The sequence below is a fragment of the Peromyscus californicus genome, unplaced genomic scaffold (genome assembly GCF_007827085.1).
Source record: "Peromyscus californicus insignis strain IS unplaced genomic scaffold, ASM782708v3 Scaffold_13__1_contigs__length_99412109, whole genome shotgun sequence".
NCBI classification, from domain to species: Eukaryota; Metazoa; Chordata; class Mammalia; order Rodentia; family Cricetidae; genus Peromyscus; species Peromyscus californicus.
The window spans coordinates 93,604,860-93,632,502 of NW_026294424.1; the positions used below are offsets into that span (position 1 = coordinate 93,604,860).

Consider the following 27,643-nt stretch of genomic DNA (forward strand, 5'->3'; position numbering starts at 1 on the left):
CTGCTCCAGAAAGCACCAATTTACTTAAAAAAAAAAGATGTTGGGCATCAAAGAACCTCCATATGGAGTTTGCTTTCATTGTGGCAAAGTTAGCAATCTGGGTAAGAAACTGCCCTTGCCTAAACTGCTGGCAGTATGCTGTCCAAGTTAGACAAGCAGGACACAAAAGAAGGCAAGTGCCAAACTTTGCTAAGCCAAAGTAGGACAGTCCTTCAAAATTCCTGCTCCACAGAAAAGTCTGTCACATATTCTAGATCTGTAGGCTGAAGATGGATGCCCCAACATTACAGAGGAAGCCTGGGTGACTCTCCAGGAAACCAGCTGTTTCTATCATTTCTATAGCTTTGGAAGTTGTTTCCTCTGCACTTCCTTTTTACTCAGGTAGTAGTATATCTTTTTTGGATCTCTGATGGGATTGAAGACTAGATAGTTATAATTATAGTCTTCCTTAGTTATGATAGAAAGTAAATTAGGTACAACACTTTGGACTCACCAAGAAATGATAGATAATGAAATATCTTCTCCAAATATGCCAAATACAAATGGACTGGATATTGTGAATGTCATTCTTATCTGGTAATTGTTCTTATTGTATATAGTACTACTGTGTTAAAGTTCAAACCTTCCCTTCTTGTAGCTGGAGTTTTTTCCAGTACCGCTCAGGCCTTCAGCTGCTTAGACCCAAGTAAACACACAGAGACTTTATTACTTATAAACTGTATGGTCGTGGCAGGCTTCTTGCTATCTAGTTCTTATATCTTAAATTAACCCATTTCTATTAATCTATAAGTTGCCACATGGCTTTGTGGCTTACCAGTACTTTACATCCTGCTTCTCATGGCAGCAGTGGGTGGCAGCATCTCCTGACTCAGACTTCCTCTTCCCAGCACTCTCTTCTCTCTTGTCCTGCCTATACTATAATTCCTGCCTGGCTACTGGCCAATCAGCATTTTATTTATCAATCAATCAGAGCAATACATTCACAGCATACAGAAAGACATCCCTAGCACCTTCTTATTTAGACAAAAATTTGGAAATGTTGTGGGGTATTTTAATTGCACTCTGACACTCCCGAGACTGACAATAAAGTCTACTTTGAATCAGAGGGCAAAGCTAGCTACTAGCTGGCCAGAATTAGCCATGGAAGTTTTGGAGGACCCAGGACAAACAGAGAGACACGGGAAGTAGTAGGGAAGGGCTTAGAAAGATTCACGGGCCTTTTGGATCAAGGAAGGAGAGAGGCAGCCACTGGTTGCTTCCCTGCTGCTTCTCTGATCAACCAGGTTTTTAACCCTGACATCTGATTCCTGGTTTCTTATTTAATAATGTAACAATATAAGTAATTGCATCAGCTCAGAGTTAAGAACACTTAACTGCTTTTGAAGAAGACCCCAGTTTATTTCCCATTATTCAGACTGCTTGGCTCACAACTGACTACAACTCCAGCTCCAGGGGATCCAATGCCCTCTATGAACTCTGTGGGTACCCACACATAGACACACATTCATATACATGATAACAATAATTCTTTCTTGGAGCTTTTAAGTCTGTCCAAAATCATCATACTTTAAAGTACCAGGTGATTGCTTAAAAAAAAAAAAAAAAAAAAAAAAAAAAAAAAGATACTATTGCTAAAAACAGAAATAAAAAAATAAAATGATGGTTGTTTTAAAATTATTTTTGCTTTATTTTTTTGAAACAGGTCCTCACCGTGCAGCCCAGGCTGTCCTTGATTTATTTCATGGTAAGCCTCCTGTCTTAACGTCCTCAGTACTGAGATTGCAAGTATGAGCCACCCTCCCAGCAGATTTTTATCTTCTTGCTCTCACTCACTTCCTCCTCCTTTCTCTGTTTCTTACTCTTCTTTTTGCCTCAGAATAAATGGATCAAACCCTCTGTTGCTCATGTAATGTCAGAGATATGCCCCTGATCTGGAAATTAGCCGGAGAAACTCAAAGTAGAATCCAAAGATGATTTTTTTTATCTAAAAAGAAAAGTGTAATTTGTGTTGAAATCAGTATGAGGTCAAATAATAGATGGGTGAACAAGAAAATGTCATACAGTAACCTTTAGAAAATAACTAGAACAAGAAATTGCTTCTATAAATTAATGTCAGATCATTTTTAAGTAAGGGCAGAATCAATTTTATAAGAGAGAAATAAGTTCAAAAGGTTAAATTGTTTCTTTTTGTTGTTGGTGATGTTTATGCTGGAAAGATAACCCACAGTGACTAACTCCAGGGTTGGATGTACCAGTATGAGACATGGTCTTTCACAGAATTAAACATTTTAACTTAGCCCAAAAACTCCACAAAAGCTTTCATTTTTAGTCATACAGCTTGGGGAGAGACAAACATCTACAGGGAAGACACACATTCCTTTAAGGTCACATCAACCACCTTACTGACAGCCATCGAGGAACCCTGTTTCCCTTACATACAATTGTAACTCGCTATCATACTCCTTGCTGCATATTCTTAATATTCTCTTTAGTCATGTTGACATCCGAGCATCACCGTATTTTAACCAGTGATCCAGGTTATCGGCCTCTTTCAGCTGTAATGGCAGCTCTATGAAGTGATTTTTGAACTCATCATTTTCGTTACTCTGTTCCCACAGATAGAACGGGATCTGGCATGCAGTAAATATTCATTGAATAAATTTTTTTTAAAAATGTGCTTGTTGATTACCCATACCTTCGCATGGCCCAGGTTAAGACAGTAAAACTTTAAGCGTAGATTCAACTTAGAAATGGCTTATTGCACTGGTGACGAGGGGACAATTGTCATCTTGAGCATCCATCATGCTGATATCACTTCAGGTGGCCTCCTTAGAAACTAACAAGATTTCTTTCCACATTGACCTGAATGGATGTCCTCTGGTTTTAGAAATCATAAGGGACAAACTGACTATTCACAGAGGGCGAGTGGAGAAACAGAAAGTTCTGGTAACTTTAGGCTTTTCATATGGTAGACTCAGAATCACCAGTGCAAACACAGGATGGTATAGGAGAGCAAACAGTCACTTCATCAATGACGGGGCCAAAAGCAGGGAGGGGGAGACGCTGCTAATCTGTCACCTCTATTCCACATACAGGGAGTGAAAAGGTTGCTAATTCCCAGGAGAGGGAAGCACTGAAGCTGGAGATTTGACATGGTGGACTGAGTGTGGTGGTTTGAATGAAAATGTCCTCCATCAGCTCATAGGGAGTGGCATTTTTGGAGGTGTGGCTTTGTTAGAGGAAGTGTGTCACCAGGAGCAAGCTTTGAGGTTTCAGAAGGTCAAGCCAGGCCTGGTGGTGGCTCACTCTTTCTTCCTGCTGCCTGTAAATCCAGATGTAGAACTCTCAGCTCCTCCTCCAACACCATGTCCCTCTGAACCTGTAAGTAGGCCCCAATTTAAAAAAAAATGTTTTCTTTTTTAAGAGTTGTCATGGGCATGGTGTCTCTTCACAGCAATAGAAACCCTAGAGAAAACACTGAGTGTCATTCAGAATCCCCCACCAGCACTTGGGACTTCATTATTTTCCCCCATAGATGTCAGATACTCCAATACTGTAAGACTGGTCACTTTATTCTAAGAATATATGCTTTTTTCCAATGTCTGTTTTTTTCTACCTTTTCAGCTCAAATTCCAGTTTCCTCCAGTCAAGTCACAAACCTCCTGTTCTCATATCTTCCTTGGTGAAACTGACTCTTCTTTTCAGATTTCCTATTGACAGTTTGAAAACAATATCTTAGATTTATAGAGAGTCCCACATTTCAAAGCACATTCACACACATTATTTCACTCATACAAATAAACAGCAGACTGCATTTACAGACACATTTCTTTCCTTGTGCTTCTGGGCTCCACAGCTCACTCTCCCCAAGTCTGGGAGGATTTACCAGGAACACCCATGTTAATGATGATAAAAATGAAATCAGTTTATTATATTGAAAAACACCCCAGGGCACTTGTCATGATAGCAACTGAGTTTCTGTTGTTATTGCTGTAATGAAACTGCTTGGTAATGATCCACATCAAGCCAATCTTTTTCAGAGTGCTAATGTTCTAATAATAATAATAATGAAATTTAATTCTCTGCTCCAGGAAGACACTCTGTATGTTTTAAACATAATCATCTCAACGTGCTCTACACATCCATTTCATAGATAAAGAAACTAAGGCTTTAAAATGTTGACTATGGCACAATAGTTAAGAGCCACTGCTCTTACAAAAGACAAGGGTTTGATTCCCATCACCCACATAGAAGCTTACAACCATCTGTGACTCCAGTTCCAGGTGATTCAATGACCTCTTCTGACCTCCACAGGTACCAGGCACCCACATGCAGGTAAAACCTTCATATACGTTAAACAAATAAATATTTTTTAAGAATTGTTGCCAGGCCTGTGGAGATGGCTGATTCAGTAAAGGCACCTGCAGAGAATGCCTGGTGACCTCCATAAAGTTGTCTTCCAACATCCACATGCACACCATGACATGCACATACCTCCCAGCCTCCTGTTATACACACAATAATAATAACAATAAGTGTAATTTAAAGGTTTTCTTTTTTTAAGTTTGACTACATTGCCCAATAGAAGCAATTTGGGAAGTGTGAGTCTGACCTTCAACAGCATCTCTAAGCAGGGCACTGTCCTGTTACATGGGTAGAAGAATGTGGGACTGCAGAGCCACGTGAAGATAGTCATCTACTATCACATCAGGGACCCTGGGGTAAAGTAAGCCCGTCAACTGCCTAGCGCCATGGGGTCCTACAGTGAGTAAGAAAAGCAGCAAGAAAGAGGTAAGGCGAAGGGGTTGAAGCAGGACTGCAAGAGACGATGCAGCCCAGCTACCGACTCACTCCCTGCACCAGTTTTTTTTGTCTCAGAAGAAAGTTCGAGTCTTCCCTGCCACTCACTCTTGTCTCCCTTCTTTAGTTCTTTGGTGTTAGTAGAGACTCTGCATTTTAAACATCATAACTACTGTTGCAGTTAGGACTAGAAGAGGACAGGACACAGCCATTAGCCTAACAGTCAAGTTTCATTCTGCAACTATTACAGCCAGCTCCTGTCATTATTTTCATCAAGCAAAGCCGCGTGGATTCTTTTCTCCAACCCTCCATGCTGGGAACCTTAACTGCTCTGTGCATAACTTTACTCATCTATAAAGTAAAGACAAGATGGGCACTGTGCTGCAACACAGAGCACTGGACTTCAGAAACAGGGACATCCACAGCACCTGGGTCATAAAGAGGAGTGGTGAGAAATCGTGGGGGAGCAAAGGAAGCCCGGAGTGAACACATGCTCATGATGTGGGCACGACCATGTCAAAAACCCCTGTGCCTCAGACCCATGGGTGTGGCAAAGCCTTCCCCAGGTGGAAGGCTCATGATGGCAAAGTTTTCTCCAGGTGTGAGTGCAAATGTTGAGAGCGTGTGCAGAAAACGTCTACCTTAGCTTTCTTCCTTGAATGTTTACAGCCCAAAGATTGTTCCGCCTACAGAATCTGCTCCTACTAAGACTGACTAAACCTGCCTCCTTGTTTGGCTGTATGTAATAACCCTGTTTCTTTGTTCAGCTCTATGCAATAACCCCATCCCACTGTTCAACTGTATACAATAAACACTGGGAACTTCAAGGATGTTTTGGCTTTTCCATCTGAGGGCCCAGACCACCCAATCCTGTCTTTTCTGTGTCTATGCGTCTGTCCTTTCCTCATTCCTTCATCAGCTCATGTCAGAGCTCCAGGGCTCAAACCATGCAAGGACTTGGCAAGAAATAAATGAGGTCCTACATGTAAGTTACTTGGAATGATCCAAAGTAACTTCTATATGCATTTATTTTTCTAACTGCTATATAACCCTCAACCACCGGGATTCTAAAGTTATCGAAGAATTCCATTAGAAATTACACCAAAAGCTCTCCAGCTCTTCCTCCAGTGAAGGCTGTGAAGTAGACACTATGCTGCTATCTGTAAGACTGTTTCCAATTTTACAGAAAGGTCACAGAGGGCTCCAAATTCCAAGACAGCAAATGATTTAGATCAATGTTTCTCAACCTTCGGTTCGTGACCTTTTGTGGATCAAAGAACCCTTTAGCAGGAGTCACCTAAGACCATCTACATATCAGATATTTACATTATGATTCATGACAGTCACAAAATTACAGTTCTGAAATAGCAACAAAAATAACTTTATAGTTGGGAGTCACAACATGAGGAGCTATGTTAAAGGGTCGCAGCATTAGGAAGGCTGTAAACCACTGACTTAGACAGTAATCAAGTCTAACTCTGGACCCAAAATCTTAACCACCATGATATTTCAAATCTATGGTAATATTTGACATTAAGTTTCAAATTTTTCCTCTTTACCATGCATTATCCTAATAAATTTGCATCTCTTTCTTAATTAACTCTCACAGCCACCTTCATGAAAGTGGAACAATTAAATTCCTCTTTTGCAAAGGAAAAAAAAAAGAGACTAAGTGCTAGGTAGCACTGCCAGGATCAGACATGTGGTGTGTGACCACGATGTGTTCGTCTCATATGAGTAGGTAAATGACAGAGAGGCCCTGGATTCTGACCGCTGTGAATTCATACCAGACAAAGGACCACAATTTACTGAGAGCTCTCCCCCTCTGTGCTCATCTACAATCTCTAAGCCAGCATGACTAAGAGAAATACTAACACGGCACCGCAGAAGTAGGAGCTGATTAAATGCTAATGCACTCTGATTTGCATTCCTATTCAATCATTTTGCTACTTCTACTAGCAGCTATTTCCAGTAGCCATTTTCAACCCGTCCTATATAATTTGGAAAGGATATAATTTACTATTAACAAACAGGGATCAACTTTTCACAGGAAGCAAACCTTCATTTCATTCCTGTCCCCAAGAAGTCAGAGATAATACAGACAAAGGAAGCCACTCAGCAAACAGCTACTACAAAGAGGAGAATCAGTCCATGTGTCTTTAGCTAAAAACCACAAGAATATAAGAATATCACTTCTTGGTGCTAATGGCTAATAACTGATGAGTTGCTCAAGAGAATTAGTCAACTCTTACTGTCTTTGTGCAAACTAGGAAAATGAGCCCTGGCTTGGAAAGCAGAACAGAAGCCTGTTGGCAGCCTAGCCAACTCAAGCTTCCATGCCACACACCAAGGGCGTGGTGTGTATCCCATGGATAGCTTTGTGTAGCAATCATTTCACAGGAAGGTCCTTGCAGAATTTTAAAGAAACTTGATCAATAGGAAGACACATACTGTTATGGATCTTTTTTAAAAAAAACTACAAGGCTCAAAAGGAAGTTTCCATCCATAGCTGAGGATCAATTGGCACTTAATAGCAGCTGGAAGAGGAAGAGTTAGCTTTAGTTTTAATGGTAGGTTGACCACACCATAGAGTAAGCTCCATACTCAAGAGTAGTTGGGCAATACAGGTTGAACTCAATGGGTTTTCAAAAAGAAAGAAAGAAAATACAAAGTTGGGGAACTGGGAAATCTGGGAGGAGTTGGGGAGGTTACTCTGATATCAATACATTGTATGAAATTCTCAAATAATTTAATTAATAAAAACATTTTTATAAAGAAGGTATAAGTAATTTTTCTTCATAGAGCAATCGTGTGGAAATGTGCTATAGGAAGGCTAACTGGTCAATAGAATCAAGTTATTGGATCCTTTATATTCATGGCAGAAACAAATATTTGATTTATCTGGGCAATTAAAGAAATACTCCCAGCCATGACACATGAGGAGGAGATAAATAAAATTTAAGAATGTGCACAGATTCTTCAGAATGTTATCTTACCTAAAGAGAAGGTTGATGTCCAATTGTGAGGTCCTGAATTAACTACTGACCAATTAATACTGAGTTTACACACACACACACACACACACACACACACACACACACACACACACACAAACACACACACACACACACACACACACACACACACACACACACACACACACACACAAGATTCCAGGAAAAGAGGAAAACATATTGATGATAAAGGTTATAAAACATGACTGCTCCAAAAGATATGGAAACAATGCAAAAAGCCCAGCATGACTGAGCAGCAGGTGGTGTGTGCAGTGAACTCATTATTCTCAAGTATCTCTGAGAACACTGAGAGCACAGCTTTACATGTGAGGAGACTGGAGCTTAAGAAGTTGTGACATCGCCAGGATCTCATAAAGTAATAGGACTGAAGTTAACAGTCAAGCACCAGGCTCTTCAGACTTGACCAGCATACTATGCACTGTAGGTCAGATTATGGACCCAAGCAACAGTGACAAGAATATGGGTACAAGCACTGGACATAGCAATTTTATCACTCTTCCTGTGCACAGTGAAAAGTCAGGACATGTCTATGCTAAAGATGGAACATCTAAGAAGAGTGTGACAGAAATAATACTATCAAAATTACTTCTCTACTAACTGGGTAATTCCTTGCCAACCAGAAAAATTCAGAATAAAATAAAATAAAATAAAATAAACACAATGGACTTCCACACTTGGCTCCATCTTCCCTCTTTGGAAATAACTAAAACCCGGTTTGCTGCATAGGCGTTTTGTGTAATGACTCTACTGTTATCAACAGTGGCAATAGTCCCAGGAAGTGTTTCATGTTTACACAGCAGCCCCCAACACAGGAGCAAAAGCACCTGGCAAACATTTGCATTTTTATTATTGATGGCTTAGTTTAATGAAGTGACTTTCCATCAAAGAGCTTATTAATCATTACACACACTCCTGTGACACACATGGACGAACAATCCATTTCCACGTTGTGTATGTGCAGAACCCAAAGCCTCGGAGCCTGGCCAGCACTGCTGAGCAGGACTGCCTGAGCCCAGAAGAAAATCACAAGGAAGCCGGCTGCTCCCACCATCACGTCCAGCTTCTCACTCTGAATTACCTCAAGTACAGAGACTTGCTCTCCTACTGGGCCCCTCTGCACACTTTCCCTCAGGCTGGATCCACTCTTCCTCTTCTGACTGCTCACCTTGTCTCCTGGTCACCCTAGCACCACCACCACCCCACCCGCATCTCCAGTCACACACAGCATTGCTGTCAGAATCATTTTCTTTAACTTGCTTAGAAAAGCACAGCAACTCATCATCCAGGAAAACAGACCCAGGTCCTTCACTGCCCATTCAAGCCCTGCCCCCACCTGAACCCTGACTGTCATCTCTGTCACACGGACTAAACTTCTGAACTCCAAACCCACGCTGCTCCTTCTGCATTCTGCTCCTCTTCCCAGAAACTGTCTTTCTAACTTCGGTGTTACCAAAAATATTGTTAGTCGGCCATCTGCTACCACAGCCAACATGATACATTCATGTACAAAGAGAACAAGTTTATTTGCCTCCCAGTTTGGGTGTGTCTCAACCTATGGTAGGCGAGCTTTGCTGCTTTTTGCCTGTGATAGCCCCTCATGCCAGGAGCAGGTATGGAAGCAAAAGCATTCATTCCGTGGCCATGAAGAAAGAGGAAGGGCCAGAGTCCCACCATCTCTTTAAAATAATGGAAAGACCTCTTTCTCACTAAACATCACCTCTCACTTCCAAACAGCACCTTCCTGGAACCTCGTGCACCTTTGAGTGACAGTCAGGGTGGAAACAATAGCAAACATGTTCACAGTTACATTGTAGACATGTTCACAGTTACATTGTAGACATGTTCACAGTTACATTGTAGACATGTTATATTGTAGCATTTTCTCCTTCCTGAGTACAGTGGCCCGATGCCTGAGACTCCTAAGACATCCTCAGGGAAACCCAGGCTGTTCTAAGCCATATCTCTAACTCTTCTGAAGACACTGCTCACCACTGCCATGCTCCTTCTCTGGCAGGGGTGCAGCCATCTCCCAGATGCAACACAATGTGATGACAGCAGATTGGTGACCAGACAAGAGAACTCCACCGGCTTATGTTAAACTATTCTTTAAATAGATTTGTAGAAAATGTGAGACAATCCACTTTGTTATCACGTGATTTTCACTCCATAAGAAAGCAGCTTTGGTAAAGAGACAGCGTCACTTACATTAGCCCGAAATGGTTTTCATGTTGTTGATTTTTAAATGAATTGTATATGCATTCGATAGTTTACATTTACTTAATATGGAAAGTGCCAATGGTCTACTTAGTTGCTCAAAATTTTTTATGAATGTGAAGATATAACTAGAGCTGGCACCTTAAAGCAGAGAGCTCATGGCACTCTGCGGAACCCATTTAAAAATGCCTGGGTAGAAGTCCAGTTGTTTACAATTGTGCTGTTTCCTGAGCCTAAATGCTGTGAAAGAAACTACACTACCCATGTAAGAGATTCACTTAGTCACATTTTCCCCGCTTCTGACCTCAGCCCAAAGGCCTAGTCTGACAGCAATGTGTCCATGGACAGTGACGACGTTTCTACAGTGCCTAGCACAGTGCACATCTGTAAGAAGGAAGTGGGGGGAGGTGGTGGTTTGTTCATCCTTCAGTGACCCCGATACAATAATCTGGTCTTGAAACGTAGCTGCTAATCTTCATGCAAATGTGTAATATTGATGGTGTATCTTAACTGACTCAGGTGCCAATAGTTGCACCTGCCATGTTGATGAATCCCAGTACAACTTAGAAATCGTGTCTTCTGAAGGCAAATGTTTGAAAGTCGATCTCACAAGTATACTGGTGAATGAGCAGATATGTACACTAGTTCTTTAATGGAAAAAGATATAGACTTAGGGAACAGATGTAGTCAATTCTGTTGGCTCTGTGTAAACTATCTACTATAAAGGATAATGAATTCTCAATAATTAAAAACTGATTTCTTGTAACTGAACTATCATAGGGGTTATTCTAGAGAAAATAGGAATGGGCAGAATTAAGATAATTACAAGAAAAAGGTAAGGAAAAATTTGCACATTGCAAAGCCCATCTTTGAGACCCCTCTAAGTCTGTTCCTCTTTTAGGGCCCAGGAACCTGCTTTCATCCCTTCGGAGTCCCTTTGCTGGCCACCACTACCTCACCATGGTACTTCACTAGACCCGAACTCTTAGACATCATCTCACACTTTGCTTCAACCTGTGCATTTTGAGCTATACAATTTTATAATTAAAAATAATTTTAAATAATCTGTTATAACTCTTTCAAACACAGTAGAAGTTCATCTACACAAGGACTTGAACAAGAAAATATGAATTCGGGGCTGAGCTACAGTGAGAATCCTACACCAGGCTCTTCTTCCTTTTCCAGAAAACACATGATTAAAACTTTAAAATAATTCTCTAAACTCTTCAAAGCACTCTTTCTAAGCAGGACAGATGCACTCACTCACTCCATATAAAATGTTCCTTATATATTTCATGATTGCAGTTGCTGGCTACTTTAATGCGGAATAACTATTCATCCAAGTGTGGATGCCATCTTTCAGAAGCCTGTGATGGTTATTTCACACCGTGGGTTCCAGGTGTGCCAGCCAGTCTGCTTCATGGTGGTCTTTCACAGAAGACGTGGACATTCTTTAACCAGAAGGGTAAGTGGAGATATCACACTCTGTCTGGTTTAGAAGCAGGGATGGTTAGCAAATCGTGGGTGCTTCCATCAGAGCTACACACTTACACACACAATGCAAGACTAGAAGGTAAGTCCCCTAACTGAAGTCTTACTGACAGACTACATTCCATGTTGCTAGTTTGAACTGCTATGGGAGACAGGATAGTCAATAGGTGGGTGAAATGTTGTATTTATTGAAACTCACAAAATTTTTAAATAGTGTAAATTGTCTTCTAGTCAATATTTCGCAGAGTCATTCCCCCAACATGGGGTCAGGCTGGACCAACAGTATGGACCTATGGGTAAAGGTGCTTGCTGCCAAGCCTCATGACCTGAGTTCAATCCTAAGAGTCTACCTGATGAAGTGAGAAAACTACTGCCACATGCTGTCCTCTCATCTCTACCAACGGTACACTCACACACACTAAGCTGTACATCTCCACCAACAGTACACTTACACACACTAAGCGGTACATCTCCACCAACGGTACACTCACACACACTAAGCGGTACACCTCCACCAATGGTACACTTACACACACTAAGCGGTACATCTCCACCAACGGTACACTTACACACACTAAGCTGTACATCTCCACCAATGGTACACTTACACACTAAGCTGTACATCTCCACCAACGGTACACTCACACATGCTAAGCTGTTCACCTCCACCAATGGTACACTTACACACGCTAAGCTGTATTCCAACACTGAACTACATTGATTCTCAAGACTTATCAGTTTTTCTAGAAACACCACCATTAAAGTTGTTCACATTCAAACCTAAAGGAACTTAAAGGTGGGTGACAAAATTTAAGATACCCACAAACCAGGCCCCCCAAAAGGACAGCTAGAAAGAAAACATTGATTCTTTTAACATTATAATGTTTATATCTACACTATAAATAATAAATTGGTACATGCAATAAATACTATTAAGCTGCAAACTAAATTCTTCACATTCTAACTTGAAAACAGTTCTTAGGTTACACAAACTCTCTTAACATCTCATACCTGATTTCAATAATAGTTCTTCTAATGCCTACCATCAGAATACCCCTGAGAATTTTTCATGAAACCCCTGAGAAATAATGAAAGACTTGGAGACATTGATTTCTTCTCTAAGTAAGACCCAGGAAAATCCAACTTCTAAAGTACAGCATCTGATCCAGTGTGAGGTTACTTAGGAATGCTTGGTGACTCTGCATCTGTCATCCTTAGAGGTAGATAGCCTGAGGGCCTATCAATCAACGTAAAGAAACTGTCTCCACAATTGTGTACAGAACTGGAGACTCCTGGTGCACTTGAGCTGCTGTAATAGAGTAATATAAAGTGGGGAGCTTGTTAAAAAAATAAATAAATAAATAAATAAATAAATAAATAAATAAATAAATAAATAAATAAATAAATAAATAAATAAAATCTAAGGGACAATTCTGCAGGCTGCCAAGTCCAGGGTACGATCGGATTCTGTGTCTTGTGAGTTATGTCCTGGCTCAGAACTCACTATGTCCTTCTCACTATGTCCTTCCTCACTTGATGGAAAGGACCAGTCTGCTCTCCGGATTCTCTCTCACAGGAACATTTTTCTAATGCTGAGCACTCACCCTTTTGACTGGAGCTAGGATTTAGTATAGGAATTTGGGAGGGAGATAGATGAGAATTCTATTTGAAAAATACTTCCTTTAATTTCACTAACTCAAACAGCCCTAAGAATTTAGTTTCCAGTTTCAGTGTGGTTAGCAGTGACTGAGAATCAAGACAGAGCAGCACTCTAGAATGACAAATTTCAGAGCAGTCCTTGATCTATCTCATTGGTAAGGGGTTTGGTGGGAATTTCTCTTACTTTAATGAAGCCGTATTGTTCCTTGGAATTCATGTCTCGGTGTTTACCTCAAATTTAAGTCATATCAGTGTTTTAAGACTCCATCTTTCACTTTTAATATTAAGGAGCATATCAACCTTTTTTTAAGTATGTAGTTCAAAGTAAAAGTCCCCGGGCCCTGCAGTCACTTGCTTCATGACCTGAGGAAAGCCACTAAATAGTCTGCACTTCCTTGTCATCACTAGTAAAAATCAGTATGTTCAGAAGGACTTTGGAGGGGACTGAATGGATCTGCACAGACAGAACACATCAAGGCGTATGTGGTATACAGTAGTCAGTCGGGTCAGCTGGCATCTTCAGCTTTATCAGAGCCTCATTCTTCCTGCCCTTGTCTGAGCAACTGTAACTCATGAATCCTAAGGATCTTGCTGCTTCCTTTTTCCACACAGAGCAACAGAATCTCTAACAAGCTTTTCATATTTGGTGAACCATGACTATGGTCAAATATTTACATGGATCCAAAGTTTACTACTGTTCATAAAGCATGCACACATAAGCAATTCCACAGGCAGCAGGTTCTCCCGTGTGTAATATCTACTGTCTACTTGGCAGTCTCTTCTCCATTTACATTTTTAAAAATTCTTGTACGCTCTAACCTCTCCCATGTGAAAGCCCTCCAAGTTTTTTTTTTAATTTTTATTTTTATTTTGCAATACAATTCAGTTCTACATATCAGCCACGGATTCCCTTTTTCTCCCCCCTCCGGCCCCCCTCACCTTCTCCCCAGCCCACCCCCCATTCCCACCTCCTCCAGGGCAAAGCCTCCCCCGAGGACTGAGATCAACCTGGTAGACTCAGTCCAGGCAGGTCCAGTCCCCTCCTCCCAGGCCAAGCCAAGTGATCCTGCATAGGCCCCAGGTTTCAAACAGCCAACTCATGCAATGAGCACAGGACCCGGTCCCACTGCCTGGATGCCTCCCAAACAGATCAAGCCAATCAACTGTCTCACCCATTCAGAGGGCCTGATCCAGTTGGTGACCCCTCAGCCATTGGTTCATAGTTCATGTGTTTCCGTTCGTTTGGCTATTTGTCCCTGTGCTTTATCCAACCTTGGTCTCAACAATTCTCGCTCATATAAACCCTCCTCATTCTCACTAATTGGACTCCCAGAGATCCACCCGGGCCTAGCCATGGATCTCTGCATCCAGATCCCTCAGTAGTTGGATGAGGTTTCTAGCACGACAATTAGGGTGTTTGGCCATCCCATCACCAGAGTAGGTCAGTTCGGGCTGTGTCTCGACCATTGCCAGCAGTCTGTTGTGGGGGTATCTTTGTGAATTTCTGTGGGCCTCTCTAGCACTTTGCTTCTTCCTATTCTCATGTGGTCTTCATTTACCGTGGTCTCCTATTCCTTGTTCTCCCTCTCTGTTGTTGATTCAGCTGGGATCTCCAGCTCCCCCAAGCTCTCTTTCCCTCGACCCTCGCCCTTCATTACCCCCACTCATGTCCAGGCTGTTCATGTAGATCTCATCCATTTCTCTGTCATTGGGTAATCCCTGTGTCTTTCTTGGGGTCCTGTTTTCCAGGTAGCCTCCCTGGTGATGTGAGTAGCAGTCCAGTCATCCTTGTTCCACATCTAGTATCCTCCTATGAGTGAGTACATACTCCAAGTTTTTTTTAAAGCAATGCTTCCTCATGGCCAGCCTCAACCTCCATTTCTCTACTCCAGGCAAATCACTGTAATGCCTCCTGATGCTATATCGCAAGGTACATTTCCTCAGTCTTCACTGTCCTCACTCCCATTCTCAGGACGCACGTCCTCTTGTGAACGTCCTTCCTAACTGAAGTCATTAAACACTGCACACAATATTCCAATGGCCTTCAAATAGTAAAATGAACAGTGGGTACATTGTTTAGGAAAACAAAATGAGTTTTGGCAAAACTAACAACAACAGGCACCAAACGCAATGCTTGTAAAAAAGAAACTAGAGTCATCCGTTCTTTTGAGAGGTATGTCAGACATTATAGGTCATCGCTTCACCCATTCAAATGAAATTGGGAACTCTGCCAAGCCGTTTTCCAGATTGTGTCAAAGATACTATTTTTCATGCTTTTATATAGTTCGGTTGTTTCTATATGTAGCTGGATACTTTCCTCCCAGATCTTCCTTTGTCCTGCATCTGTCATTCTGTTTGTCTGTCTCTTGTCTGTGTGTCTCTTTCTCACTCATCTTTCCAGAAACCATCATTCAATAAGTAGCAGATACTGGACTGTACAGAGGAGCTTCAGAGATAAATAAACCTGGCTGCCATTACTTCCTCATTAATGTAGTCACAAGGCACACACATCATAAGCCACTGCAGAGACCCAGTGAGGGGGATATGTTCAGATTGCCGAAAGGAACTGAGAAAGAATGCCAAATGGAAAAGATTTTAAAAAGACTATTTCTAAGAGAAGACACCAGAAGAAATCCAGAGCCAACATACACAGTACCTCTTAATTTTTAATGTGCATAAAAATCACTCAAGTTCTGTGAAAATGCACATTCTGAGTCAGCGAGTCTCAGAAGGTCCTGGGATGCTGCATTTCTCTTGAGCTGTAGAAGAGGCCCACACTGTGTTTTCTTAGTGTAGCAAATGTTTGGGAGGATAATGACATGGTTTGAATATAGAATGTCCTCCACAAGGTCATGTTGGAACACCTTGTTCCCAACTGTGGGGACTTCAGGAGGTAGGTCACTAGCGCAGGCCTTTGAGGATGACCCCCAGTCCAGACTCATTATCTACTTCCTGATCCAAAGACCTTGGGAAGAATTCAGCCACAAGCTCTGCCACCATGGACTGAAGTTCTTCCAGCATCCCTTCCCCATCACGATGGACCAAAATTCTCTGAAACCTCTTCCTCCTTTAAATTACTTCAGACAGGTGTTATGGTCAAAGTGATGGGAAAGTAACCAAGACAACCAGCAAGGCCAGATAAAGATGCTCCTCAACTGTGATGCTCCCTCCAGGAAACAGATCACAAGCTGAAACTATCAGAAGTCAAAAGCACATGCACTACACCCAACCTTGCAAGCATGGCTTATTTCACCTCGAATGGACTCAGGACACTTCCATTAGCCTCCAGTTGGCTGACGTCATCCCAACGAAAAGCATATTTTATAATAAAGTGTTATGTACCTCATCCAGCTAATTGGGATCTGCAGATTCCTGCTGCTTCCAATCATCACAAGTAAATTTTGCCCAGCACATCACCAGCTGGGCAAAAGACCAAGACTCACAATCTGAAGGATTCTTTTTAATGATTTTTTATTTTTGAAATTAAAATATAACTACATCATTTCCCTTTCCCCTTCCTCCTTTCAACCCCTCCTCCCATGTGCCCCTTTGCTCTCTCTCAAATTCATGATCTCTTTTTCATTAACTGTTATTATCTGCACACACACACACACACACACACACACACACACACACACACACACTTGCACTCATGCACATGCACATGAGTACACACATATGTGTGTACATATATATTCCTAAATATGTAACTACAGCCTTCAGAGTCTGTATTGTGTTACTTTGTATGTATGTGATACCAGGGATGACCACTTGGTACTGGATAAGCAACTGGGAAGGTTCCCCCCTAAGTAAGACTATTTCCCCTGTCTCTGCATTTCTTAGCTGCTGAAACATGATTCTTAATGGATGTATATCACTTAAGCATTACTGTGAAACAAACAAAAAAAGCACCAAAAACCAAAGACAAAACCGTAAGTTAAGTATTGTAAGTTGGAGCCTTCTGCAAGGAACAGAGAGAGGGAAAAAGCAGAATTGGCACTATGCAGAAAACCACAGAGGAGAAGCCCTGAGTGTGGAGGTGGATAGAGACGCACTGGAGTCCCTGGCAGGAGTCTCTAAGATGGGGCTGGGCAAGAATGTGGTGGTTCTTGAGAAGGGAAATTATTACATGAACAATAGAGTATATTGACAAGTCCTCATTCGGGCAGGTTGTATGGCAATAATTGTAAACTAAAATAAAAATGTGTGGTTTTGTTGGTAGAATCATCAGCAAAAAAAATATGACAGTGTTAAGGTTACTTAATAAGCCTGAGAAAGATGCTGAACAGAGCCTCTGTGACAGTGACAACAGACTTCGACCAAAGGGTGCTGACCTCTGAGGGTTTAAGAAATAAAGCAGGTTGATTGCAGGGTCACATATTAATTTAAAAGGCAGGCGGCTGTTATTTGGTATTTTGTTGTTGTTGTTGTTGTCGTTGCTGTTTTTTGCAGTCCTAGTGTCTGTTCTTAACATGACCCTTGGTGACCCATGATCTTGAAAAGGCCACTAGCTGGCAACTAGTGCCACATCTTTTAGAAAGTCAAGAGTTGACCCAAATAAACACCGTGGTCTCTTTTTAACCCTGAACTTCATAACCCTACAGGCCTTAACTGACTTCTTATTAAATGTTAGAATCATGAAGTATGTTCTTGGAGGTTCCTACAATACCACGACTATACAGACACACATATGACTCGTATTGACTCTGCCCAGCCCACAGATCGGGAAGCCTGAGACCATCTTCACCCCACCTTCTCCACCCACCCGCTGCATTTATCTCCAGGTCTACTCCTTCTGCCAAATCTTTACCTTACGCTTTCATTACTTTTGTTCTTGCAGAAGCACTTAGAATGTTCCCTCTGGCCTCAGCCTAATCAGCCTCTGAACAAACTCTGAGAAAGTAAAGAGCTCTCAGGTCAGAAAGAGTTCAAGTTGAATGCTAAGTCCACAGCTCCTTCCCCGCATGTCTGTCAGTCAGCTATTTAACCTCCTAAATTCTGGGTTCCCTTGTCTGTAAGCCACAAAGATGATGGAAGATTAATGTTTGTAAAGTGCTCAGTATAGTGCCTATTACACAGTAAGAATTCAAAAATGATACCATTTTGAAAGATACATCTCAAAAAGGCTGGAACAGGCACTTCACAAAAGAGGAACATCAATTGGCCACATTTTAAAAAAAATGGAACGATATTCCTCATTAGTAATCAGCAAAATGCAAATTGATACTTATATGAGTATAATTACACATTCACCTGATTAGGAAAACCTAAGAACTTGCAAATGAAGTTCAGGGGAAAATGTTGAGTTTCCCTACACCATCGCTGTGAGTACAAATTGATACGTCCAACTCAAAAAGATTTCTCAATTATTTATTAAAATTAAAGACACATATATCTCAAAACCTAGCAATCCTTCCTCTTGATATTTATTCTAAATGTATGTGATGGAAACTAAATAAAATCTGAGTTCCCATCAACAGTATAAGGATAAGCAAATTTTGGTATATTTCTGCAATAAAACGCTATACAACAACTTATGCAAATATACTATATGTGTGAGTCAAAGTTTGTCACCAGAGGATTAAGAATGTACTATAATGACAACTATGTGGAACTAAGTGCAGACAGACTGAAATATCTATTGTGGAGATACTTAGATGTAAATTCTACAAAGAACAGCAGGGGGTGAGTGACAGGTAGGATGGCTATGTGGTCACCTGTGGTGTGGAAGGAAAAGTACATGATCTGGAACATATGGTGCTTGCTGGGAGTCTATGAAATATGATACATAATCATCTTCACCTTCCCCTTATTTAATATGTTCTTCTAGTAGGTAAAATACTCACAATTTTAAAGTAAGTCAGTTGTGTTACTCCTAATTAAGACCTCCAAAAGCTCTTCATTTTAGTATAAAATCTCAATGCCTTAGCTTTGTCTAAGAGATCCTTCCTGTTTCTCCCGTACCCCTCTATACCAATGCTGAATGAGAGTGCTCCCAAGCAATGGCTCTCCCAGCTGATGGTCTGAGTGTCCCACCGTGCACTGACTGTGCCTTTCCTCTGGCTAACCTAAATGTCCCTTTGCGAAGTCTTCCTTGACTGGTTTTCACCGTATCTGTGAGACGGCTCTCTTTGCTTTTGCTCCCTGTGTCTACCTACCGGATCATACTTCACAAGTACACCATCTTTAGATAAATCTGTCCTACTAAGAGCCCATCATGTAAGTAACACAGTCTTTCAACTGAGAAGTCCTTTAAGACAGAGAATTTCATCTATTCCAAAAGCCAACGGTATATCTACATGACAGATTCCCATTAAACGTTAGCGTAATAGATAAGTGTTTAGCCTGGGGATAATGTACTTCTACTCACTGGGAATAACACAGAACAACATATAGAGTCAATCATATAAAACGGTCATTGTTGTAGCTCACAAATGGTTGGTTACTGGCGATTGTATATGATTCTCTCTTCACAACAAACATGGAACATATTTTTATAAAGCACACTATAGTGGGGACACTTGGATCTGCATCTTCACTCTGATGATTGGCAGATTGTAAAAACCGTAATATGAATCACTATAGAGTTCATTTCCTCAGGTTTCTGCAGCTATAAGCACCACATTGAGCCACAGGACAGCCTTACTACGAAGAAGCCACCAAGCAAATGAAAGTGAGATATCGATCACTGGCACAAATAGCTTCCTTTCGGAGTCTTATGAGCACAACCACTGTATTCTGTTTCTCACAGATGTTACTTGACAGAATATAGTTTGTTCATATCCACTGTGGTTTATTAACTGCTGATTTTGGTGGCTATCGAGCATCAAGATTTGACTTTAAAGGCATTCAGCTTGGGTGTGCTGATATTCTTATAAAATAATACATTTTCCAAATTATTCTAAGTAGGCAGAGCAGCTAGGTATATCATTAATGTTGTTTATCATGAACAAATGGATTTGTAGATTAAAATGTCCACAAATATGATGGAGTTGTCCTTCCTATGTGCCTGAAGATCTAAACAATGTGTGTGAGTGGGGGTTTGGTTGTGGGGGTGTGGTATGTGTGTGTGGTGTGTATGCAGTGCATGTGTGTGTGTGTGTGTGTGTGTGTGTGTGTGTGTGTGTGTGTGGTTCTGAAAGGAATTAAGCATTTTAATTTATCTCAGGACCAATTTTTCCACTAAAGGAGTTTAATAATGTAGTAGCATGCTACAAACTAAAAATACGACTTAAAATAATGTTTCCCAGCTGTTACTCTACAACATGATGTTATTAGCTGAAGCCTTCCTATGTAGACTGGGATGGTTCATGGAGATGAAATCATGGTATATCTCAAAACCACAGAATTATAAGAGGTATTAAAATGACCACACCATCAACTACTGTACATGTTCTTTCCTATCGATTTTCACCTAGATTGACACCATTTGGAACAGTGTTTATTCAGATCCATAGATGAGACTATATGTGATAAGTAAGTTGGTCATGTTGACTATAAATGTTCTACTAAGGAATATTTGCAGATTTTCAACTCACCACTGCTTGTGTGGTTTCTCATCTATAGGAAAGGGGTCTAATTCAACAGCTTCTTGCGTGAGTTGCCATAACCAAGATCTGAGAGGGTCCTGCCGGTGGTGTTCTCACACTAGCCTAAAATCAGAGCAAAATGATACATAGTTCAATTTGAAGATTCCACATTTAACTTCATTTGCACTATTAAAACAAAATACTAACATCAAATACAGTAAAAACAATTTTCCCGTGTGGCAAGGAGCAGGGAGATGACATCAATTATTTGAGGTAATGACTTCTGTTAGAATTTGTTGCAAACAAAGGAACTTCGGTGTCCAGAGCAGAACAGCTACATGTTTTTAAAATCTGAACATAAAACCCAATTAGTAACTATTTGACTGGATAGGATATCTGTTTTTCTAACTGTAGACTTAGTTGTGAGACACATCAGTTAGGCCTCCACTGGAACACAGTCTTCATTTTACAGTAGAATACACAGGAACAATGGCTACATGCTTACCAACAAAAAGGAGAAAAGGTAAAACCCTCTCGGGTCTGACACATAAAACTAAGCTTGCCGGGCGGTGGTGGCACACGCCTTTAATCCCAGCACTCAGGAGGCAGAGGCAGGTGGATCTTTGTGAGTTCAAGGCCAGCCTGGTCTACAAACCGAGATCCAGGAAAGGCGCAAAGCTACACAGAGAAACCCTGTCTCGAAAAAACCAAAAAAAAAAAACTAAGCTTATGTTGGTCTGTAGTAATCCGATCTTATAGACCCACTCTTTATCCTTATTGCTGCATGAGTTTAGACCAGATTCTCAAGGCCTGTGCCAGTTTTCAATTTTCTACCTATTGACAAACCACGAACTTAATTTCCATCTTACCAAATCCTGAAATACTCTCCTTTTCTAGTCAAGTAAGAGTATCACCCGTGGACAGGGTCTTCCAGTGATTTCTAGGAATACCTTTCTCACCACCACTCACTCAGCTACTTCCAACATCCCAGCACGGTCTCGTTTGTCCTGTATCACCATTTTAGTGTGGATCATCTTCCTCGTCGGTTCTGCTGCACTGACCATCAAACTATCCCATCTTCACCGTGTAACTCAACTCCCCACGAGCATCGACTTCAATGGCTGAAACTTTGTGTTCTCATCTCACTCTCCTCCACCCCCAGCACTTCTCACTTCATAGATACCTACTGTGTGCTAGACTGAGCAAGACAGACCTGAAGGCACAGGAGATCACTGTTTTGTGTGGTGATCGGTATGCAGAGGGAGCCTCCTCCTATAGACACGAAATAAACACAGCCAAGTAAGCAGACCTGGGGACCTCCCTTCACACTCCATAGTTCCGGGTCCCATTTCCACACAGAAGGAGCACAAGGACCCCAATATCCCACACTTGGGAAGCACCTGGTGCATCCGAGCAGGCCACTAGCCACAAACCAGGACTCGGTTTAATTTCTGAGAGGAAAACCCACTGACGTGAATTTGTAGTGTTTTTAAGTCTCTGTTGCTTAGGTTCTGTCTTGTTCCTGATGTTAAAGAAGGTGGAGGAGGGGTGAGGTGAGGAATCACTGGGGTCCTGTCTCTCACTGTGCAGGCTGTCTGGCCATGCCTACTGCCCTGTACCATGGCTGCGTCTTCCCTCTGCACACCACTCAGGGCGTTTGAGCAGCTGTGATCAGAACACTTCTGCAGGAACCTTCTGTCGTTTGTTTCTCTTCACAAAACTCAGACTTCCATTCCCACCAGCACTAGTTTCTTAAGCGATGGGTTTTGTGTCTTGTGGGCACTAGAGCTAAGAATGATGAGAAAAGCTAAGGTAGCTTGTTGGATGTCCAAAATACCAAACTACAAGATCCTTTGCTGAAAACAGCAGCGTTCAGAGCCTGCTTCCAAAAGGACAGGTTTCATTCATGGGTTTGTGGTGTTACCCAGTGTCTCCACTCATTTTTACCAAGATTCTCTATTTAAAAAAAAAAAAGAAGAAGTAATTTTTCTGCATTAGGCATAGGGGAACCAATGGTCCTCAAATATATAGATTTTTAAGTTTTCTTTCTTCACCTTAATTTGCTCATGAGGTTGAACTATACTCAAAACAAGGGAAAAAAAATCTTCTCAAAATACTAGAACTTCCGTGTGAAAACATATGGAGTAACGGGTGTCTAAAAACACAAGTTCCCGTTCTGAAAGACAGTCCTCTTCAAGAAATATGCAGCAAGCCATCTTATCAGCATCAGCTGCACAGTGCTCAGGATTATGTAATGCAACAAATAACCTCAATAACCGAAGAAACAAATGGATTTTGTTCATCTTGACTGATAAAGCTCCTCTCCCAGGAGTCCGGAGGCCCCCTTTCCCTATGCATCCTCGGTGCTCTGTAGAAGGTGCCTAACAGCTGCATGTGTGGAGGGAAGTGCTCGACCAGCCTGAACCTAATAGAGCCCTGCACTCCTTTCCTGTCACTGGACACTTCTGTGTCCCTCTAAGCAAGACCACCACAAGGCCCAGCAGGAGCTTTGAAAATAATCTTAGAGGAGGGAGGAGGAACTGAGGGTGAGATCCTCTAAGTGAAGACGTGTTTCCTTCACATGCAGATCGAAGGAAGTCTCCTTCTTTGCTAGCACCCCATTTTTCCAATGAGCAACCAAAGATTTGTTTGGTTTACTCACAACAATTCCACTCCACGTCCATCCTCTAGTTACACATAAGACCTGAGTTGAGCTCTAGAACAGGAAAAAATGCCTGGTCCTGAGTCCAACAAACAAGGAGCCTCAATTGGTCTTTATCTTTTATCATCAGGATGGGAAAACTTTGTAGCTAAGCTTATATTCAAAGAGATAGATTCATTTCCGTGAGGCTCTAACATAACTTTCAATATACAATGTACCTTTGAACACTTGTACTGGGCACACCTCGTTCACTTCTGATACAGCATACGCTGACAGTGAATGAGTTTGGCTGTAGATTTAAAATAACTGTATTTTATATATTTTATAGCATCCATGATCAGCTCTCCTCTTAACCTTGGACCATCTCCACCACGCACTAAGAAACTGTAGTACTAGCTGCAGATGCGCCGGTCACAGTCACAGCGAGAACACACTCGGTCCCTGTGGGATCTGCTCAGAATCACCCTCTTCTGGCATGCAAGCACACACCCTCTCCCAGCAGATACTGTTTTGGGGGGCAGCAAGTAGGCAGCTGGAGGTAGCTGAATTTGCCACTCCCTGGGGAGCTCTGGCTTCCCCATCACCTGGAATCTCTTCATTACAATTGCAAAGATTTTTGCAGAAACCAGAGCCCCACAAATGAAAGCTGCTAAAGGCAGGAGGGAAGGAGAAGCCGCTAAGGACGCTGGAAACTCATGCTTAAGGTCGTTCCACCTTTCTCAGCTGCAGAGACAATCCCTTCTAATGTTGGTAGATAAACAAACGAATCCAATACTTTGTGTCAAATATTAAGGGTGAGATCAAGGTTTTAAAAAAGAAAGGAAATATGTTCCAGAAGCAGCAAGACTGCGATATCAAAGTGTCTAGCCCTAAAACCCAATGGTTCCAAAGTGGAGTTGGAAGCTCGTGAATTCATTCATGAGCGTGGCTGGCTGTACTAAAACATACATGCTCACCGAGGACAGACGTCTACTGAAGCCTCTCTGAGAGAAATGGCCATTACCGCAACCATTTTAAATATGTTGATCAGCATTCTGCAGGACCTTCCAGGGTTGACAATAGTAGCGTTGGGAAAGGGGGAGAAATTGGGCAGGTAATGCCTGGTCCATCTAACACCCACCTTCCTTCACCGCCAACTGTGGCCTGTCCCATATGACTTAGCCTGTGCTCAGGAAAGTTATCACCAGCGCTGTCATACAGACACATTGCTCTGCAGCAAAAGCAGACCATGTAAACAACCTTGTGGCTGCTTCAGAGCCTACTGCCCTGGGATAAGCCATTCTTTCCTGTGGCCAGATTGCAATGCCCTTGAAAGTTATCTGCACAAGGCAGTCAAAGCAGCATCTTGGTCTCTATATTTAAATGTTGGAGGGAAAAGAAAGGAATATACATAATGCATACATATAATTTTCTTGAAATATCCATAACCTGATTTACTTGAAGGCTTTCCAATACACCACACTTGTTCTGCTGAAGGAGCAAACACATAAATTCTGAAAACTGTATCACCAAGCTCTTTCCCAATGACAGCATCTGTTTCTTCTGAAAATGCTCTGACATTTCTAGGGGACACAGTATCGCAGCACAGAATACCTGGGAACCTTGCCATAGAAAATGCTGCCTACTGTGACTGGGCGATCACTTTCTTAAAGGGACCTTTACCTACGTAGCTGCAGTGCCAATGTTTGCTCTTTCCCTGGTCAAGCCCCTGTTCTGTGTTCCTGTCTGCAGATTTAGCTCAGAGTATTTCTACAAGAGGAACATCATTAGTTTGTGAGATATATATATATGGCTCATTAGTTTGCTATATATGTGTGTTTATGTATATGTATGTATATATACATATATAAACTGTATGAATATATTTCAGAATATTTAAAGTTAAACCCGTCTGGAAATAAAATTTATGTGTATTAATGACATTTTTAAATATCTTATGAGACCTATAGCATTTCTCAAACTGAGAGCCACACTTCTAAACAAGCCTCTCTCCCTCTCCCTCTCTCCCTCTCTCTCTCCCTCTCTCCCTCTCTCTCTCTTTTCTCTCTCTCTCTCTCTCTCTCTCTCTCTCTCTCTCTCTCTCTCTCCCTCCCTCTCCCTCTCTCCCTCTCTCTCTCTCTCTCTCCACTCTCATGTGTGCATTTCTCTTACTCTGCTTTACCGGGTCACAATAATAATGGTCTGTCCACCTTCTAGCGCGCTTCACTCCTCGGTCTGAGAAGAGGATGCCCAGAGTAAAATGCCAAGGTCTTCTTGCCTCGGTGACAGTATGTTTCGTTAAACTGGCTCTCTAACCCCATCGCTTCCTACTTTCTCATGCTCTCTCCTATCCCACAAGACCGATGACAGATATCACCCACCCTCCCAAAACAGGCTAGAACCCAAAATGAGCAAGGAGTCACCTACCATTCCGTGCCTGAGAACTAGGATCTTGGTCCGGATGCTTGCCTCAGAAATCTTCCCTACTGGGTTTTCATTAGCCACATTCCAAACCGGAATAAGGAGGAGAGTCTTTGGAGGTGTGGAGATTGTTTAAAAATAATAACAGACAGGTGATTTCCGAGAAGACCCAATCTTTAGCTCACTCAAGCCCCTGGGAATTGAGGAGTGAGGAAGAGAAAGGAAATTTGTAAAAACGAAAATAGAAAAAAAAAAAAGGTAAGCATATAATATAGGAAGCACCACCCACTCCCATAAAAATAAAAAGAGCCGGGCGGTTGGAAGAGAAGAGTGGCTTGCTGAATCACCCTCTCTCACTGCCTGGAAACCATTGTGCAGCGGGAGGCTGCCTGTACCATTGTGGAGCCTACCAGAGGAGACGGACAGAGGGCTTGGGGAATGGGGTTGCTATGGCAACTGAAAGGAGCACACATGACGTCAAAGCCCAGAGAGGTCTAGGGAGGGGTAGGAGGAGGGAAGAAGAAAAAAGGCAAAAGTCTATCTGTGGCTACAGCTACCTCGTTTGCTGGCGAAATGAGAAGCAGGGAAAATGTAAAGGAGCAGGAACGTGGCAACCAAGATCTGCGAATTCAGCGCTGGCCGGGAGGGGGGTTGCGGTGGAGGGGGGTTGCCGCACAATGCCAAGGAGCTCCTCCTCTGTGTGGCTCCAGCTCTGCACAGCACCGAGGAGGACAGATCAAAAAGACACTGGGAAGGCAGTCACCCTCGCTTTTCAACCACCTCAGCTTTTCGCAAGCAGCAAAGAAAGCCAGAGATGTGCCATCTTTCTGAATGTCAAAATAAACAAGAGTTGGTTATGACCTCAGAAGAGAAGCAAGGATTGGAGCTGCGCCTGGACCACAGAGGTCATTTGTCCAACACCATCTCTTCTCTGTCTCCCTATTTCATGAAAACCCTGCATAAATATCCACTAAAGCAAACTCACTAATGTTTATATTGCAATTTAAAGTAGAAAGGAAAATACTGGTAATTTGTGTTAAGAAATTAGGGTATGGGATACTTTTTCTCAGGTTTCAGAAAACTCTATAGAAAACTAACATAAATTTCATTTACTACATGTTCTAGGCAATTTTTCTGACTTTGATTGCTATAGGATATTTTTAAATTATGAAAATTATATACATATATATGATAGCTTGGTGGAATGATAGCATTAGACTACTTTCACTATTAAAATGTTTACCAAAACAATTTTCACCTTATGTTTTGAAAGCAAATCTAGTCTTTGGACTTCTCAAGCTACATAATCAGACCCAATCCTGTTTGTCTTAAGCACCTTCAAGGTGGGTTTCCATCTGTGGAACTAAGTAGTACTGAAATTTGTGCTTCTGCACTGTGCTTGGGAACTGGCACACTGACATGAACAAGGAGCTCTGTCATAGGCTACCAGCAAAGATAGAACATAAAACAGGTTCAAAGCCAGCAGTGATGCAGACCCTGCAACCTATCATGAAACCCCGAGGAACCACGTTGGGCTTGGGGTTTCTGTGCTGTGATTGGTGCTCTTTTGTCTGAGAAGGAAGTTAGAAAATGAAATGCTCGTGCGGGTTTCACTCTAGTCCTCCCAACAAGTTTTTAGTTGTTTCTTTGTTCTAAATTCAAGTCCAAAGAAACAGTAGTTGACTACAACTTTTTACTCTCCACTTGGGTCTGCTTATAAATTATGACTGCCTCATATCAAAATGTGGATGCATAGCCAAACAGATTTATGATAGACATCAATTGATATGCTAGCTTTTAAACTGTTGGTCTGTATGTTCTTTCTTTCTTTTATTTCTCGCGCCCCACCTTGT

The 27,643-nt window shown here is 41.8% G+C and overlaps 1 protein-coding gene across 5 annotated transcripts in view; it reads right to left on the bottom strand.

Moving 5' to 3' along the window:
- Mapk10 (mitogen-activated protein kinase 10) overlaps window positions 1–26,355 on the bottom strand; it is a 312,106-nt gene extending 285,751 nt beyond the window's left edge. Inside the window, exons 1-3 of one of the 5 annotated variants that reach the window (XM_052735542.1) lie at window positions 25,797–26,334; window positions 20,738–20,851; window positions 3,617–3,710 (exon numbers count right to left, since the gene is read on the bottom strand). The gene's annotated coding sequence lies outside the window, so the exon portion shown is untranslated. Of the gene's footprint in view, window positions 1–3,616; window positions 3,711–20,737; window positions 20,852–25,796 lie in introns of all 5 variants that reach the window. The other 4 variants (XM_052735541.1, XM_052735544.1, XM_052735545.1 and 1 more) reach the window with 4 other exon arrangements.
- Between the last annotated feature and the right edge of the window lie 1,288 nt (window positions 26,356–27,643).